General features: G+C 36.7%; 1 pseudogene; it reads right to left on the bottom strand.

Moving 5' to 3' along the window:
• Nucleotides 1-267: 267 nt before the first annotated feature.
• Nucleotides 268-14,283, bottom strand: part of LOC138446795 (E3 ubiquitin-protein ligase Hakai-like) — a 46,845-nt pseudogene continuing 32,829 nt past the window's right edge.

Genomic DNA, 14,283 nt, shown 5'->3' with positions numbered 1-14,283 from the left:
TTTCAAAATTTTTACAAATGTTCACCTGTGGGTCAGTGTACCGCAACAGGGAAACAAAGATGTTAAAATATAGCTGTGTTCAACTTAGCTACTTATCCGCACTGTAGTATAGTACTTGATATCAACCCTAAGTCAAGATTTAAAACCACTTCAAGAGACAAGACCCTAAATGTTTTTAGCCACCTCAGTATGAGGTGTTCTCCTTCCCCAGTCAAGGCTTGGGGAAGTTTTGCTTCCTCATCATACCTTCAGTTCAGAATACTATTATTATTGGTAATACGGTCTATATCTTGTCTGATACGGATGATGTAGTTCAGAAAGTGGGGTTTGAGAAGGAGGACCCTGCATTTGTGGAGGAGGTGGCCCTCTTGGTGAAGGCTACATACCAGGGCTGGTTCCCTTGGTTGTATAAATAGAAGGCTCAGGGCTCCTTGATCTTCAGTGAACTGGGGTGAAGAGTGAAGGTTATAATGGTGAGGAGGAGGTACAGTTATAGGAGGACCTCCACGTTGAGGTGGGAGAGGTCCTGGAGGATAATTCATATAAGCTGGCATCTGGGCAATGATATGCCCAGGGGAGGGGTAATTGGTGGTGGAGCAGAGGTCATTGGTGGAGGTGGATCTCAGCTATACATCAAGTGAGGAGTACCTGTGGCCTGGGGAGGCTATGGCACTGAATGGCTTATTGGTGGTGGAGGACGTTGGGGTAGTACATATTGTGGCTGTGGAGGCATAATATGATAAGAGTGAGAGAGTCATTTCCTAGGCAGGTTGATAAGAAGTCTAGGGGTCCTCAAGGAGAGAGGGGTCTGGAATTCTCAAGGAGGAAGAAAGAACAAACATTTTTGTCCCTGTACATTCCTTAAGGTTATATAACAATAACGTATCCTGCTTGAAGACAGTCTCTGGAAAAACCTCTGGCTAATCCTGTCATCTTAAGGTGTAAATTATGGGAGTAGGTTTAGTGAGGTCTTTATAACCTCCAGACATTCTTTTGATTCACTGTAATAACTACTTAGAGAGTATATAACTCCATGGCTAACACTAGCAAGGGGATACTCTTTCTGCCCCCTTCTGATGCCTATGTCAGAAGCTTTCTCTATCTCCTTTATACTTTAATAAAACTTTATTACACAAAAGCTCTGAGTGATCAAGCCTGGTCTCTGGCCCCTGATTGAATTCTTCTCCTCCAGAGGCTAAGAATCCTGACATCTTTATGTTGTTCAGCAACAACCTTTCAAGAGTGTGAGACCAGTAGTTTACCTTGATATTCAGGATGATGGTGAGCAGATGCTAGAGCAGTAGGTGGTAGTTCTTTAGCACCTGAATTGGAGTCATCCTGAATCAGGAGAATTATTAAGTTGCTGTTGAATTTTGTTGAATATTAAATTCTTGTTCAATTAGGAAGATTTCTTGACTGAGCAAGGTAGAAGTGGAACAGTTCTGCTGGAGGAGCATGAATATCCTCGTGTGACTGATTATAGTGCTCATGGAGCACATGTTGCAGAGGAGGTGCTGGCATCATGATATGTTGCTTTGATAGAATATGGCTCATGTGGTGTTTGTCTCGTGGCATTATAAAATGATCAGGGATTTCAACTGGTGGGGGGACAATCGGAGGAGTATGGACATTTTCATCCTCCGAGATTCAGAATTGCCAGGAGAAATATCAATAACCTCAGATATGCAGATGACACCACTCTTATGGCAGAAAGAAAAGAACTAAAGAGCCTCTTGATGAAAGTGAAAGAGGAGAGTGAAAAATTTCACTTAAAACTCAACAATCAGAAAACCAAGCTCATGGCATCTGGTCCCATCACTTCATGGCAAATAGATGGGGAAACAATGGAAACAGTGACGAACTTTATTTTGGGGGCCTCCAAAATCACTTCAGGTAGTGACTGCAGCCATGAAATTAAAAGACACTTTCTCCTTGGAAGAAAAGTTATGACCAACCTAGACAACCTATTAAAAAGCAGAGACATCACTTTGCCAGCAAACATCCATCCAGTCAAAGCTATGGTTTTTCCAGTAGTCATGTATGGATGTGAGAGTTGGACCATAAAGAAAGCTGAGTGCTGAAGAATTGATGCATTTGAACTGTGGTGTTGGAGAAGACTCTTGAGAGTCCCTTGGACTGCAAGGAGATCCAACTAGTCCATCCTAAAGGAAATCAGTCCTGAATATTCACTGGAAGGACTGATACTGAAGCTGAAACTCCAGTACTTTGGCCACCTGATGCGAAGAGTTGACTCCTTGGAAAAGACCCTGATGCTGGGACTGATTGAGGGCATTAGGAGAAGGGGAAGACAGAGGATGAGATGGCTGGATGGCATCACCGACTCAGTGGACATGAGTTTGGCTACATTTAGTACAGTTCTATTTTGGCCACCAGCTCAGCTCAAAAAATTGGCAAGTTACAGATGTTGGTAAAGCATATTTTACTTATTTTTGTGCATCTTTGTAGTAAAAGATGTGTGTTATCGCTGGCCCAGCCATGGTTCCATCTGTTGGAATCCATTTGTTCAAATTTTATTTCTCATTCTTATACCCAAGCTATATTTGGAGAAGCTGTTGAGGAGGAGAGAGTAAAGAAGAGGCGAAAAGAAAGAGGGGAGGAGAGAGAGACTGAGAAGGAGTATAACCATTGCATATCTCAGGATTCAGATAGTATGATTCTTCCACCAATAAGTACTTTTCCCTGTGTGTTTATTCCCTTAGTATCTTTCTTCTTGCTTCTCTTTGTGAACTTCAATTTAGTTTGAGAAGTAATATGTTCTGATCACCTTAAATCAGTCTGTGAGTGAGTGTTTCTGTTCCATTGCATCTGGGATATTTTGCTAGTGCACTTGGAGGCAAGAATTTCGCCAATGCACCACTGTCTTTTTAGCATGGAGAAAGGTCATCTGCATAAGTCCCATGTTTTACAGTCTACTAGATTCCATTTCTACACATACCACTCCCCGTTGGCCAAGGGAAAGTTTCCACTTAGAGCCCGTGCCTCTACTTTTGGAATTCATACACGGGATACTTGAGAGTGAAATTCTAAATTCAAATGGTTCTAAGACCAATACCGGAGTTTGCATGGACATTTACCCCAGGTCTGTTCACAGACGTAGTGGCCAACTCAATTTGTTTTCAGGGTATATGAACAAAACTTGGTCTTATGGGCAACTGGCCCACCTGCAATATGTTCTGAGCTTCTCACAGTGCAGAAAGGAGCCATGGATGGGAACAGAATGTGGACTGCACTCAGGCTGACTCTCTACATAATATCATACTTTATTCTGGAACTATAAGAAGTCCAGTATTTTCAAATTCAATCCTGGATTTCCAGGACTTTATGAAGATATATTTGTCAAGGCAGAAGGATAGAATATACTTTATTTCACAATCTGTTAACTGGATTTTAACTTTTAAGTATCTGGACATATGGTAGGTGGGCCGCCATTTATACCCAACTTTCTTGCTAGTGCCAGGGCCTGCCTTTAGGCTTTTATTTATCTATATAAAGAAATAAAGTATAATAGCATGTGAAAGCAGAGTGGTTTTTTGAAGCAATAGAAGAATATTAAAATATTACATAATTTTCAAATAATTTCCTTCATCTAAAATCATTTAGCCAATAGGTTAAGTTTGGGAAGCATCTTAAAAAGAAAAAAAAAAAAAACTGGCTTTTAAGGAAAACCAAGTTTAAAATAGATAAATGATACAACAAAAACATTGGGCAAAACAGGGTTTGGTGGCACAAAGTAAGACTCTCCTGAAGAAAGGCTCTTCTGGAACAGGATACATTTTAAAACAGTGTATGGATAAACTTTGAGATATATATATATACAATATTTCAGTCAGTTATTCAGAAATCAAATCATACTGTTGACCAAAACAAATTCAGGGCAAAATTTATTACTTATCTACCTAGCATGCTACTTGTTATAGACTTCATTGTGCTTGTTTATGCTTGTGCTCACTTAGTCATGTCTCTCTGCTATTGTGACCCTTTGCAACTGTGACCCCCTGAACTGTAGCCTGCAAGGTTCTTCTGTCCATGGAATTTTCCAGGCAAGAATACCAGAGTGGTTTGTCATTTCCTACTCCAGGGGATTTTCCCAAACCTATTGAACCCATCTCTTGTGTCTCTTATATTGGTGGGTAGATTTTTACCATGGTACCACCTGGGAACCTCTATATAGATTTCAACAGCTACTTTTTTTTTTTTTTTACTTTCCACTGTTAATGTTATTTAATATGTAGAAAAGTAATGATCATATGTGCTTGTGAATTTTTGAATATGCCATGTAGAAAAGTGTTTACAAACTTTGAATTTCCTGACACTTTCTGCAGATGTTGAAGAACATGGTCATATTTGCCAGAAGTTTAAACCGTTGATCAGTCTTTATTAAAAAACTTAAAAATTAATTTTCTGTCTATGCTGCTGCTGCTGCTAAGTTGCTTCAGTCGTGTCTGACTCTGTGTGACCCCATAGACAGCAGCCCACTAGGCTCCTCTGTCCCTGGGATTCTCCAGGCAAGAATACTGGAGTGGGTTGCCATTTCCTTCTCCAATGCATGAAAGTGAAAAGTGAAAGGGAAGTTGCTCAGTTGTGCCCAACTCTTAGCGACTCCATGGACTGCAGCCTACCAAGCTCCTCTGTCCATGGGATTTTCCAGGCAAGAGTACAGGAGTGGGGTGCCATTGCCTTCTCCTTTTCTGTCTATAGTGTATCATTTTATCATCTGTTGTAGATACAAGAAAACTGAGAACCAATAAAAGAGAAAAACAAAACACAAAGAAACAAAGATAGTTTAAGGCACAGAACTTTGAAAAATATGAGCTTCTGAAAGTTTTCAGTGAATATTTTGCATAACTAATGACAAAGTAGCTTCTGTGAAAGAACGGTAACCTAAGAAACAGTGGGTTTGTGAATATTTTTAAAAGGTGTATTCTGTGTTCATTCCTCTTGAACAGATATATCTAAAGAATCAGTTGTATTATACAAATGATGAAAAATTTAAGTATAAAAATATGCGAACGTATATGGCTTACATTTAATTAGTTTTATTTTCAGAAAAAAACAACAAAGTATAAGAAAGGAACCAGAATAGGAAAAATAAACAAAGATAAATAAAATGTTACATTAAAATTTAAAGTCAGTCTAAGAAAATTACATATTTTTAAATGGAGAAACACTAGCAAACTGCCAAATAATTCTAATGAATTTTGGCATACATAATGACGTATCCAGGAAAAAATTCAGCATTCAAAAAAAAAAATCCAAATATACACACACTTACATATACAGGGCTTCCCAGGTTGCTCAGTGGTAAAGATGCCTGCTAAGCCATTCAAAAAACTAAGATCATGGCATCTGGTCCCATCACTTTATGGCAAATAGATGGGGAAACTGGAAACAATGGCAGACTTCATTTTGGGGGCTCCAAAATAACTGCAGGTAGTGACTGCAGCCATGAAGTTAAAAGACAGTTGCTCCTTGGAGGCAGAGAAGGCAATGGCAACCCACTGCAGTACTCTTGCCTGGAAAATCCCATGGACAGAGGAACTTGGTAGGCTGCAGTCCATGGGGTCGTGAAGAGTTGGACACAACTGACCTCCTTCACTTTCACTTTTCACTTTCATGCATTAGAGAAGGAAATGGCAACCCACTCCAGTGTTCTTGCCTGGAGAATCCCCGGGATGGGGGAGCCTGGTGGGCTGCTGTCTTTGGGGTCACACAGAGTCGAACATGACTGAAGCGAGTTAGCAGCAGCAGCTCCTTGGAAGAAAAGTTATGACCAACCTAGACAACATGTTAAAAAGTAGAGACATTATTTTACCAATGAAGGGGTGTCTAATCAAAGCTATTGTTTTTCCAGTAGTCATGGGTGGATGTGAGAGTTGGACTATAAAGAAAGCTGAGCCCTGAAGAACTGATGGTTTTGAACTGTGGTGTTGGAGAAGACTCTTGAGAGTCCCTTGCATTGCATGGAGATCCAACCAGTCCATCCTAAAGGAAATCAGTCCTGAATATTCATTTGAAGGACTGATGCTGAAGCCAAAACTCCAATATTTTGGCCACTTAATGCAAAGAACTGACTCATTTGAAAAGACCCTGATGCTGGGTAAAATTGAAGGCAGGAGCAGAAGAGGACAACAGAAGATGAGATGGTTGGATGGCATCACCAACTCAATGGACATGAGTTTAAATATACTCTGGGAGTTGGTGAAGGACAGGGAAGCCTAGCATGCTGCAGTGCATGGGGTCGCAAAGAGTCAGACACGACTGAGCAACTGAAACGAACTGAACCAAAGCCTTTGAGTGACAAACTATGAGGAACTTTGGAAATTAGTCTGTAAATTATCAAACCTACATCAATAAAATAAAAATATTTCATCCACTTCATCCAAGCCAAATGTTGCTGCCTTGGACAGAAGCTCCTGAGCTTCCCCAATAAGTTTTTTATAATATCATGGAATTTATGCCTAAAAGTCCAGCTTATTCCCTAGAAAAGGACAAAAAGTCAAATAATGAAGCCCATTCTGGAAGCAATAAGACATCAAAATTTTCAGATCATTTAAAATTGCACCTCTAAAATGATCATTATCTGACATAGATTATAGTTCACTTTTTATGAGCATATAGGATTTATACTCAAGATGTTCAATGAAAGTAGATTTAATGCAGCTTAAACATTAGCAGTCAGAAGTAACACAGGTATGACCTGGCAAGGTACATTCATCATTATGAAAATAAAATATTCTAAAAGTGAAGGTAGTTATCTGTGTAACCCAAATATGAAGAATGAAGACTCACTAATTTCTATTACATATGCCAAACAAATATGCAAAGCTTAAACATAGCATAGTGTGGAATGTATAGTAATTATTCAATAATTACATTGTTTAAAAAAAAGAACTGATTCTAGATCATTTGTATATTTTTATGCAGGTGTCACTGTAGTAATGGTGACATTAATTAAAATGAAATTTTGCCTCCTTAAATTCTGTCATATTACTGATACATGATAATTTGTATAAAGACATATAAGAATAGAGTAGTGAAAAACATACTACCTTTTAATAAAACTGCATAATGTGAAATTTTTCTTTAATATGATGAGTTTTCATCACGGGAGGAGGTAATGAGTGTTCAAGATATATTTCAAAGTCTATTTTATGTACTTGGGAAGATCTGTGCACACAACAATCAGTTATTTGGGAAATTACTATAAAAAGATTGCTTAAATATAGATTAATGCCCAATCACATTATGTTTACAGGGTTTTATGTAATCTTACATTATTAACAGCTCTCCAGCTGGAAAGTAAATCATGACAAGGTTAAACATTTCACTTCTCATTTCTGGATATAAAGGTATATAATGTGTACATTAACAATGTTTATTTATGGAGAAATATAATGAGAAATAAACAATGGGCAGTGATGTTGACAATTAAGAAAACTGCATGCAGCTAAGTCAATAGAAAACCACAGAAAATAGTACTGGTATGTGACTATCACAGCACAAAGAATTGCTGAAATGTAAACACCCAGAGGCTAGAGTGTAGTAGAAGATGCTGCAAGAGGAGGTGAATATGTGCTTTATATAATACGTGGAAATCTTGGCAAGCAGGAAATGGTGTCCAGTGTCTAGAGATGTGGGACTAGTGTCGAGAGATGCTGTTTCATCCCCATTTATGGAGAAAACACTAAGGTCACTTTCCTTTATATCAAGGCAAATCAAGTAGATACTTCTACACACAAACTGTGGGGCACTTTCTGGGCCCTTGAGAATCATAGAATAAACAGTGATTAGAGGATAATATACAGTAAGTCACTTAATCCTTCTGTATATTTTGATAATGATTAAAGTGTCAATGGCTGTACATTTTTCACTTCATTATAGTACCGAGGAAATCTGAAGCAAGAAAAGAGAAGAAAAAAAAAACAAAAACAAAAAAACCTGAAGTGATGAGAAAAAGCTAGAGAGAAAATGGATAGCAACTTCACCCTATTAAAGCTACTCTACCTTCACCCTGCTTTTGAGTAAATGTCATGTGTGCCATCTATGAAATAGGAGTGTCAGTATCCAGGGATGTAGGATCAAATGATAAGATGGGAATTTTCATTTAGGGCACAATAGAGAAAGCTGTAGGTCAAGGACTTCAGGTTCTACTCTGCTTCTTCTAGGGCTGAAAGGATTACTCATAATAACCCTAATTTATCACATTGCTTCAGATAATTTCCATTTCAAGGTTGTACTCTAAAACAATATTTATGCTCACTTTAACCTCATTTGGAAGACAAATTATAGGCTCAGCCTTCGTTTGGGGCTTGTCATGGCTCATGTGGACACAACGACTTGTAGAAAAATGGCAAAAGGATGAACTGACAGAAGTTGAACACTGGCCTTGCTCCCACTGTGTGTGTGTGTGTGTGTGTGTGTGTGTGTGTGTGTGTGTGTGTGTTGTGTCTAAGGAAAGCAAACTGGTTGGCATAGTAGTTTGGCTTGGAGGCAGGCTGAAAGAAGGAAATTCTCATCAACATGACAATGTACCTGGAAAGTAGAAGGGATTTTTAAATTGTGACAATTAAGAAACACAGTGTTCCATGGTCCTTCATAGAATAAGGATAACTATTTATTTCCACAATAGCACTTACATATACCACATAAGTACACTTGGCACTTTACCTGCATTACACATTTAACCCTCATGTGAAACCTGGGAGACAGGAAATCTTAGAAGGGTTATTTTCTGGAGGAGAAAACTGGAGCAGAGAATTCTGATTGTCCTATGTTACATGGTTGTAACTGAAAAGAAATATGTTAATGTAGCATCTTTGGCATTTCAGCAGGTACTTTCAAAAATAATCTCTCCCACAGCATTGCTTAATGTTTCTTCAGCAACGATGGAAATATTCCACCATGCTGTCCAATATGATAGTCACTGGCCATATTCAGTGATTGAGCACTTGAAATGTGGATACACTAATTGATAAATTTAAATGTAATTCTACTTCATTTAAGTATCAAATATGCTAGTGGTTACAGTATTGGGGTCTCACCAGAAAAATAATTTATTAATAAAAAATAATACATTTTGTGGATCTTAGGTTTTTATTTTCTCATGACATATTCCACATTATTAATTCAAAAACATTGGTTATCTGTATTTCAAACAGTAAAAACTCTTTTGAGGGCAGAGGATAATTTGTCGATTATGATGATATATCAAAAACACCTTTTTCTAAATTTATCTAATGAAAATATCTTTGTTAAGCACATACTTATTGGAAATGTATATGCAATGTTTGCATCCATATAGTTTACTAATATTTGTTTCAAAAATCTATAAAATTTAAAAGCCTAATTTTTAAAATTATAAATTTTTTGCCAGTTAAATATAACAATTTACACAGTATGGTAGCATTTTTTTTGTTCTATTTAATAAAGCCACAAACTACAAAATTATCATTTTTCCTCCAGGTCTTCTTAAATTATCCTTAATAATTAAAACATCTTTATTCACTTGGAATATACTAAATGAGTGAACTCCAAGAGTTGGTGATGGACAGGGAGGCCTGGCATGCTGTATTACATGGGGTCACAAAGAATCAGACACAACTGAGCGACTGAACTGAACTGAACTGAAATGATCATTTGATTAGTGTTTTTACAATATTGAAATGTGGAACGTTGGTGTTGGCTTTCTCTAACCATCTTGGAATAAAAATTTATTTTTTTAATTAATTTTTGTTGCAGGATAATTGCTTTACAGAATTTTGTTTTCTGTGAAATCTCAACATGAATCAGCCATAGGTATACATATATTGCCTCCCTTTTGAACCTCCCCCCCATCTCCCACCCCATTAACCCCTCTCGATTGATACAGGCCCCCTGTTTGAGCTTCCTGAGCCATACAGCAAATTCTCATTGCTATCTATTTTACATACGGTAATATAGTTTTCCATGTTGCTTTTTCTATACATCTCGGCATCTCCTCCCTTATCCCCATAAGTCTAGTCTCTATGTCTGTTTCTCCATTGCTGCCCTGTAAATAAATTCTTCAGTACCATTTTTTCTAGATTCTATATATGTGCATTAGAATACGATATTTACCTTTTCTGACTCATTTCACTATGTATTGTAGGTTCTAGGTTCATCCACCTCATCAGAACTGACTCAAATGCATTCCTTTTTATGGCTGAGTAATATTTCACTGTGTATATGTATCACAACTTCTTTATCCATTCATTTGTTAATGGACATCTAGGTTGCTTCCATGTTTTAGCCATTGTAAATAGTGCTGCAATGAACAATGGGATACATGTATCATTTTCAACCCTGGTTTCCTCAGGGAATATTCCTAGGAGTGGGATTGCTGGGTCATATCGTGGTTTTATTTCTAGGTTTTTAAGGAATCTCCATACCATCTTCCATAGTGGCTGAATCAATTTACATTCCCACAAGTGTGCACACCCTCTCCAGCATTTACTGTTTGTAGACATTTTAATGATGGCCATTCTGACTGGTGTGAGGTGATATCTCACTGTGGTTTTGATTTTCATTTCTTTAATAATGAGCGATGTTGAGCATCTTTTCATGTCTTTGTTAGCCATCTTTATGTTTTCTTTGGAGATATGTCTGTTTAGATTTTTTCCCCACCTTTTGATTGGGTTGTTTGTTTTTCTGGCATTGATTTGTATGAACTGCTTGTATATTTTAGAAATTAATCCTTTGTCAGTTGTTTCATTTGCTATTATTTTCTCCCATTCTGAGGGTTGTCTTTTCACCCTACTTATAGTTTTCTTTGCTGTGCAAAAGCTTTTAAGTTTAAACAGGTCTCACTTGTTTACTTTTGTTTTTATTTCCGTTACTGTAGGAGGTGGGTCATAGAGGATCTTGCTTTGATTTATGTCATCAAGTGTTCTGCCTATGTTTTCCTCTAAGAGTTTTATAGTTTCTGGTCTTACATTTAGGTCTTTGATCCATTTTGAGTTTATCTTTGTGTATGGTGTTAGTAAGTGTTCTAATTTCATTCTTTTACATGCAGCTGTCCAGTTTTCACAGCATCATTTATTGAAGAGGCTGTCTTTGGCTCATTACATATTCTTGCCTTCTTTGTCAAAAATAATGTACCCATACATGCACGGGTTTATTTCTGGACTTTCTATCTTGTTCCATTGGTCTATATTTCTGTTTTTGTGCCAGTACCATACTTTATTGATAACTGTAGCTTTGTAGTATAATCTGAAGTCAGGAAGGTTGATTCCTCCAGCTCCATTCTTTCCCAAGGCTGCTTTGGCTATTCACAATCTTTTGTGTTTCCATGTGAATTGTGAAATTTTTTGTTCTAGTTGGGTGAAAAGTGCCATTGGTAATATGATAGGGATTTCATTGAATCTGTAGATTGCATTTGGTAGTATAGTCGTGTTCACAATATTGATTCTTCCTACCCAGGAACATGGAATATCTCTCAGTCTGTTTATGTTGTCTTTGATTTCTTTCATTAGTGTCTTATAATTTTCTGTGTACAGTTCTTTCATCTCCTTAAGTTAGTTTATTCCTAGACATTTAATTCTTTTTGTTGCAATTGTGTATAGGTTTGATTCATTAATTTCTCTTTCTGATTTTTAATTGTTAGTATATAGAAATGCAAATGGTTTCTCTGTATTGATTTTGTATCCTGCAAGTTTGCTAAATTCACTGATTAGCTCTAGTAATTTTCTGATATTATCTTTAGAGTTTTCTATGTACAGTATCATATCATCTGCAAACAATGAGAGCTTTAGTTCTTCTTTCCTGATCTGGATTCCCTTTGTTACTTTTTCTTCTCTGATTGCAGTAGCTAAGGCTTCCAGAACTATGTTGAACCATAGTGGTGAAATTGGACATCCTTGTCTTGTTCCTGATCTTAAGGGGAATGCTTTCAGTTTCTCACCATTGAGAATAATATTTGCTGTAGGCTTACCACATATGGCCTTTACTATGTTGAGGTAGGTTTCTTCTATGTCCATTTTTTGAAGAGTTTTAATCATAAGTGGGTCCTGAATTTTTTCAAAGGCTTTTTCTGCATCTATTGAGGTTATCATATGGTTTTTATCTTTAAAGTTGTTAATATGGTGTATCACATTGATTGATTTGTGTATATTGAAGAACCCTTGCATTCCTGGAATAAACCCTACTTGATCTTGGTGTGTGAGGTTTTTCATGTGTTGCTCAATTCTGTTGACTAAAATTTTGTTGAGGGTTTGTTCATCTAGGTTCATCAGTAATATTGACCTGTAGTTTTCTTTTCTTTTTTTGTGTTGTCTTTGTCTGGTTTTGGTATCAGGGTGATTGTGGCCTTGTAGAATGAGTTTGGAAGGGTTCCTTCCTCTGCAGTTTTTTGAAAGAGTTTTAGAAGGATAGGCATGTTTGGTAGAATTCTCCTGTGAAACAATTTGGTCCTGGGCTTTCATTTTTGGGGGAGATTTTTGACCACAACTTCAATTTCAGTGCTTGTAATTGGGTTGTTCATAATTTCTATTTCTTCTATTGAACTTTTCTAAGAATCTGTCCATATCTTCCAGGTTATCCATTTTATTGCCATACAGATGTTCATAATAGTCTCATAATTATTTGTATTTCTGCATTATCTGTTGTAACCTCTCCTTTTTCATTTCTAATTTTGTTGATTTGATTCTTCTTTCTTTTTTTTTCTTGATGAGCCTGGCTAAAGGCTTGTTAGTTTTGTTTATCTTCTCAAAGAACAAGCTTTTATCTTTACTATTGTTTCTTTCATTTCTGTTCATGTATTTATGACTTGTTTCCTTCTATTAATATTGGGGATTTTTTTGCTCTTTTTCTAGTTGTTTTATGTGTAAAGTTAGGTTTTCTATTTGATGTTTTTTCTTGTTTCTTGAGGTAGGATTGTACCACTATAAACCTCCCTCTTAGAATTGCTTTTGCTGCATTCCATAGGTTTTGAGTTGCCGTGTTTTCATGGTCATTTGTTTCTAGAATTTTTTTGATTTCTGACTTCTTCAGGAACCTGTTGGTTTTTTAGAAACGTGTTGTTTAATCTCCATGTGTTTGTGTTTCTTACAGTTTCTTTTTTGTAATTGATATCTAGTCTCATAGCATTGTGATTAGAGAAGATGCTTGATACGATTTCAATTTTCTTAAATTCACTGAAGTTTGATTTGTGACCCAAGATGTGGTCTATCCTGGAGAATGTTCCATGTATACTTGAGAAGAAGGTGTATTCCTCTGCCTTTGGATAGAATGTCCTGAAAATATCAATGAGATCCATCTCATCTAATGTATCATTTAAGACTTCTGTTTCCTTATTAATTTTGTTTTGATGATCTGTCCAATGGTGTGAGTGGGGTGTTAAAGTCTTCCACTACTATTGTGTTACTGTCAATTTCTCTTTTTATGTCTGTTGATGTTTGTCTTACGTATTGAGGTGCTCCTATGTTGGGTGCATAGATATTTATGATTGTTATGTCTTCCTCTTAAATTGCTGTGTAGTGTCCTTCCTTATCTCTCATAATCTTCTTTATTTTAAGATCTCTTTTTCCTGCTATGAGGATTGCTACTCCAGCTTTCTTTTACTTCCCATTTGCATAGAATATATTTTTCCACCCTCTCACTTTCAGTCTATGTGTCTTGAGGTCTGAAGTGGGTTTCTTGTAGAGAGCATATATATGGTTTTGTTTTTTTTTAATCCATTCAGCCAGTCTGTGTCTTTTGGTTGGAGTATTTAATCCATTTACATTTAAAGTAATTGTTAATATATATGTTCCTATTGCCATTTTCTTTATTGTTTCGGGTTGATTTTGTAGGTCTTTTTTCTTCTCTTGTATTTCTTGATTATATAAGTCCCTTTAACATTTGTTGTAAAGCTGGTTTGGTGACACTGAATTCTTTTAACTTTTGATTGTCTGAAAAGATTTTTAGTTCTCCATCAATTTTGAATGAGATCTTTGCTGTGTACTGTAATCTTGGTTGTACATTTTTCCTTTTCAGTACTTTAAATATATTCTGCCATTCCCTTCTGGCCTATAGAGATCAGCTGTTAAGCATATGGGGTTTCCCTTGTATGTTACTTGTTTCTTTTTCCTTGCTGCTTTTCATGCTCTTTCTTTGTGTTTAGTCTCCATTAGTTTGATTAGTATATGTCTTGGCATGTTTCTCTTTGGGTTTATCCTATATGGGACTCTTTGTGCCTCTTGGACTTGATTGACTATTTCCTTTTCCATGCTGGGGAAATTTTCAACTATAATCTCTTCAAAAATTTTC

Source organism: Ovis canadensis, chromosome 10, assembly GCF_042477335.2.
Source record: "Ovis canadensis isolate MfBH-ARS-UI-01 breed Bighorn chromosome 10, ARS-UI_OviCan_v2, whole genome shotgun sequence".
Taxonomy (NCBI): Eukaryota; Metazoa; Chordata; class Mammalia; order Artiodactyla; family Bovidae; genus Ovis; species Ovis canadensis.
The sequence above is the reverse complement of the archived record's forward strand: the minus strand, read 5'-3'. Positions and strand labels throughout refer to the sequence as shown.